Source organism: Nematolebias whitei, chromosome 22 (assembly GCF_014905685.2).
Source record: "Nematolebias whitei isolate Nwh7 chromosome 22, NemWhi1, whole genome shotgun sequence".
Classification (NCBI taxonomy): domain Eukaryota; kingdom Metazoa; phylum Chordata; class Actinopteri; order Cyprinodontiformes; family Rivulidae; genus Nematolebias; species Nematolebias whitei.
This window is the reverse complement of record NC_056519.1, coordinates 21,459,282-21,465,281: the sequence shown is the minus strand read 5'-3', so window position 1 is coordinate 21,465,281 and position 6,000 is coordinate 21,459,282.

Here is a 6,000-nt window from a genome sequence, read left to right as displayed (position 1 = left end):
CTCTTTCAGGCTCGGTTTGCGTTTCTTTCCACCTGAGATCACCTTTGACCTGACAGCGCGTGCCAACAGGACGCGGCTCCGTTTGAGGGCGGACGGAAAGTTCAGTGTCGTTTCAGCCAGGGCTCTGGTTTCAGCTGATTAGAAACCGAAACTGAACTATTTTTAGCAGATCAAGTTGTAAGAGCCGCTGTTTTCCACCTGGGGGCGACATCGCGCAGCGTAAAGCAGGGCGTCAAACTCAATTAAAAACTTATTTCAAACCAAGGGCCAACTTCAGTCATTGTGACCTCCAGTTAGATACCCACCATCTTTTCTTGGCTGCAGGTTCCTCAACAAATTTCCCTGGTCTCATTTGGACTTCTTTGTCACTTTTACTGCAACAAAATCAAAGATTATGGAAAAATTCAAGCTGTTTTTTCTTGGCTTCAAAGTTGTCCAACTGTCACGAGAAGTCTTAACTAAAATAGGCTCAGTTTTGAAGTAAAATGAAAAGCAAAAAAAAAAAAAAATATATATATATAATTATTTTAGGGGCAACAGGCAGCACGGTGTCGCAGTTGATAGAGCTGTTGCCTCTCAGCGAGAAGGTCGCCGGTTCAAATCCTGGCTGGGGACTGTTCTGGGTGGAGTTTGCATGTTCTGTCCGTGCTGCGTTTTATCCAGGTGCTCCGGTTTCCTCCCACAGACCAAAAACATGCATGTTAGGCTGATTGGTAACTCTAAATTGTCCCTAGGTGTGAGTGAGAGAGTGAATGGTTGTTTGTCTCTATGTGTCCCTGTGATGGACTGGAGACCTGTCCAGGATGTACCCCTCCTCTTGCACAGGGATTGCTGGATATGGGCACCAGTGACACCCGCAACCCAAAAAGTAAGAAGTGGATAAAACTAATGGATGGATAGATCTTAGGGGTCAGATGAAATGTTAACAAGGGCCACGTTTGGCCCTCGGGCCTTGAGTTTGACACAGATGCCTTAAAGAGATCTTTGACTACTTGCACATATTGGCCTTATTATGTTGTTTTTTTCTCTATTCTACTAAAAGTTTTTTGTCACACATGAAAACTCCAAACACTATTTCAAAGGCACATTAGTTTCTCAGTACATTATTTACATAGAATTAGTAATATATTCATGTATACATATTTATATTCACACATGAAAAACTGGTCATGACCCACATCAAAACAAACATAAACATCAGTGAGGACCTTCACCAGTACGCATACCACAAGAATCAATCAACAGAGGACGCCTTCTCCTCTGGTCCACACTGCTCTCACCCACCTGGAGCAGAAGGACTCCTACGTCTGTATGCGCTTTGTGGACTTCACGTCTGCCTTCAACACCATGATTCTCCAAACCCTGATGGACAAACTACTCACACTAGGATTAAGCCCCTCCATTTGCAACTGGGTCCTAACTTCTTAACAAACAGACCACAGTCTGTGAGGATCTACAACTTCTCTTCCGCCACCATAACCCTCAGCACTGGCTCCCCTCAGGGCTGTGTGCTGAGCCCTCTCCTGTTCACTCTGCTCACGTACTATTGTGCAGCTACCCATCCAGGCTGTCATATTGTAAAGTTTGCAGATGATTCAATGGTGATTGGATGCATCACAAACAACGATGAGTCCAGCTACGGTGGAACATAGAGAACTGGTGCAGGAAAATGTTACGCCCCGACTTTTTGGAGGACAGGAGGCATTAAGATGACAACCACAATAAATTGACGGAGTCTTTGTAAAAGTGAAAGAAGAAAAGCTTTATTTGCGTTCTCCTCGAGTCTCTAAAACCTGCAAAATGTTGTGTGGGGAGAAAGGGACGGCTAGATTAGTGCCAAATCAAAGAACAAAACCAAACAAAACAGGGCCTAAATAAAAGCTCCAGCATACTCGGGCGGACCTCAGTCCGCGGAGGTCTGCGCGTACCGGATTAGACTCAACACGGATGCCCTCAAGGTATGTCCGTGCAAAGAAATTTTTATGACCGCATACTCGGTATCGCAGAATAAAGTGCACAGCAACAGACTGTTTTGTATGGAACACCCATCCATCCATCCATCCATTATCTTTACCCGCTTTTTCCATTTTGAGTCACGGGGGTCGCTGGTGCCCATGTCCAGCAATAACTGTGCGAGGGGCGGGGTACACCCTGGACGGGTCGCAAGTCCATCACAGGGACACATGGAGACAAACGAGACAAACAAACATTCACTCTCTCACTCACACCTAGGGACAATTTAGAGTTACCAATCAGCCTAACATGCATGTTTTTGGTCTGTGGGAGGAAACCGGAGCACCTGGAGAAAACCCACGCGTGCATGGAGAGAACATGCAAACTCCACCCAGAAAGGCACCCGGACCGGGATTTGAACCAGTGACCTGCTCCCTGAGCGGCAGCAGCTCTACCAGTTGCGTCATGATCTGGTTTAATGGCCTTTTCTTTTGTTTATTTTCCTAGAGGCAAGCGATCTCTTCTTCCTCCTCCGTTGATGCCATGACTGAAATTGTGAGAAATTATGGAATTTATCACGAGCAAATTAAAATCAGGTTCAGCATGGCTGCGGGAGGGTCTGGAGATTACCTGTTGGACTGGTCTGATGTGTGGGCTGCAGGGCTAGCGTTCCCTGTTTTTTTGTTTTTTTTGGGCGGGGGGTTAGAATTTTTTTATTAGCAATATATAAACACAGAACACCACTGCAGCGTGCTGCCAGCTCTTTTTTTTCTTTTGCGTCCTGTCAATCAATCCAGTAGGCGTGTCAGCAATTTGTCCCCAAGGTAAACGCCCCTTGTATGCAGAGCTGGCTGCAGCCGGTCAGGATGTACTGTATGCTCTAATATGAATAACAAAACTTAACGTACATGTGGGAGTGTACAGGATGCCCCAAACTTACCTAGTCCTCTAACTCCCACCACAAACCTTATACAAAGAGCACTCTTACAGATCAGCAACACAGATGCGCCAAATAGTCATCAGCATGGAGGTGAATAAAAAAAACCACACAACTCGGGAGAGCTTCCTTTATAGGGCAGGCTGCTGTGTTCATTCATACTCATCTGCTCACACAGACTTATGTTCATGCTGCTGTTTGGAGTGTTGCTTTTGTACTACTAGTGCTTTGTGTATTCTTAGTTTAGTGTTTTTCTTAGTTTATATCTTAGCTCTTACTACTTTTTTCTTTACAATTTATACTTTTGTTGGATGTAACTGCGACCCTGTGTACACAAATTCGTTCCACCACATGTACCACATGAGATGCGAATGACAATAAAGAAAACCTCAGTCTTGAACCTTGACCTTGATGTGATGGCCTCTGCCACATATTGGTAAGATCAGTTCACACATCAGTGATGATTTTAGCCTCTTTTTGGGGGTGCTCAAGCACTCCTAAATTTTAACTCGGCACCCCTGAAAAATTAAGAAACCATCATTAGGATTTTGTAAATATTAGATTCACCGAAATATTTAATAAATTTGAAATAAATATGGAATAAATGATGACACTTTTAAATGGGCCAGTAAAATCTGATTTTTTTATTTTTTGCACAAACCAGATCCTCAACACCACCTGTCAATCAATCCAGTAAGCTCATCAGCAACTGATAAATAAGCAGCCTCAATTTGTCCCGAAAGTAAATTCCCATTACCTTCAGGAGCAACACCTCCTTTTCCTCCGACAACATTATTAGGGTTTTGCATTCCAAATGCTTTGCAGTCAATGGCAGGGCTTAATTTGAGTCAGATCCTGCCAGAACAGGATCCAGAAACTCCCTTATTTTGACAGGTTGCGTTCCGTTAACTGTTTGCTTGGATCTGGTAACTCTCAGGCTTACTTATAATAAAGTTATGAACAAATATGACTGTCTTGAATGAATAGAGCTTATATTGGATATGTAAACTGAAAATAATTACATAAACACTAATTTTAAACACAACATCCACTTACGACTTCTTAATTTCGCATACGAGCTGCCCCTTCAAGAAGCATTTTCGCGTTTACCCTTAAAAACATCTCCACCCCTAAAAGAGTGGTGGGGTTGAGTGCCGACCGAGCTAACCAGGCAGTCGTATGCAGGCAGGAGCCCACAGGCAGTGGTCATGAACAGACGGAGGAGGCGCCTGGATGTTTCACATGTGGAGTCGGACAGTGAATTCAGCGGAGAAGAGTCGGGTGTGGAACCGTCAAGTGTGTGTGTGTGTGTGGGGGGGGGGGGGGGGGAGGATGCTTGACAGAAGCGGAGTGTTTACAAATCTAGGTAAATGTAGATGTTTAACAACCCATTAAAATACACCAAAATGCAGGAAATTGCATCTACTTTATTACAATTTTTCTGGGGAGGACCCCAAACCCCCTTGCCCACCCACTATTTGCATTCTGGCATTGATCGGTTTACAAATTAAGCCCTGGTCATAGGTTATCAGTTAAATTAAAGGTTAATGCTTAACGCTAGTTTTGCTTTGTTCAGTCTATTTTGTATGTAGATATACGTTGCAACTTCTGGTTGCATAAAGGTTAATGTCTTTGTTTGCTATGATCCTTTAAAAGTCCTATTTGTGACTGAGAGCCTCATCTACTGCCATACCACCTTGAACATGCCGGATCTCGTCTGATCTTGGAAGCTAAGCAGGGTCAGGCCTGGTTTGTACTCGGATGGGAGATTACCTGTGAATACCAGTTGCTGTAAGCTTTTGCACTTCTCAAAAACCACACCATGGTTGTTCAAGCCAAGAGCCATTATTAGTACTGAGGGCTAAGCAACCCTAAAGGCCAGATCCTAGAATCGCCCCTGCCACACACTAACCTCGATGGTTTATTTTGTTTGTAGTCAAACATGTGTTATGGTAATGTAATTGGTTTGCTTTTGTTTGAACCTAGCAGTGGTGTTGGGAAGCACACACATGTTAGCACTGTGTGGTTTTAACAAATATCCTGTATTATGTTTCTCTTTTTTTGGAGTAACCTGATTTGGGGAGTTGGCTGCTTCCTGACTGGGCAAGGGGTGTGGCCAAAGACAGAGGACTTTGAAGCACAATGGCATCTCAGCAGGACCAACCATGTGCTTGTCAGCAAAGGGTGGGGGTGGTTAGGTTTAATTGATCATTTGTTCAAAAAACGTTCATACAAAAAGTTGATCATTTGGTCCTCAGTTCAAGATTCAAAAATACTTCGTCTGTCACATATAACAGAGAATTGTCTTTGGTCTGTAGTAGAGGCTCAGATAGATTAAAACACAATAATAGAACACATAATCATACAGAAACATATCACACATAAAATCCCAAACCTCATACATACGATCATAAAATACCTAAAAACCCACAACTACATAAAACTTTATGCATATTAACATCTGCAAATCAACCATTTTCTTTTAGTTAAAAGGTTGAAGGTTGCAGTGGGAATTAAAAAAATCATACATTTTTTTCTTGCCAGGGATACTCTAAAATGGTTACCTGAAGGTAGGAGTAGAAATAACTGGAGAAGGGGGTGTAAAGGGTCCTTGGTGATACAGCTTTGACGACTATAAAGTTCTCTGAGATACATTTGAGGGGTACCGATAAGTTTAGCTGCTGGTTTGATAATTCTGCTGTTTTTTCTTGTTCTTTTCTGTAAGGAAATTGTACCATGACGAGATATTGAATGTAAGGACTGGCTCAACAAGTAACCGGTACACTATAGTTAAAATATCTTGTTTGACCTTGAAACCTTTTAGTATTCTCAGTAGAAATATGCATTGTTTTCCTTTTTGTATACTCCTTCTGCATGTTTGAGAAGTACAGGTGACAGTTGATCTCAGTACCTAAGTACTGAAATGCATCAGTCTGTTCCACCACCTGCATAATTAAGCTCTATTCGCACAGGATTAATTTTACCTAGGGACCACATGCTATTTGTAATAATTATGGAGATTGTCTGTGTTGTAAATCCCGTGTGAATTGCCCATGTCAGTAATTTGTAAAGTAAAAATTTCCCCGCAAATTACCTACTATATTTTGCTG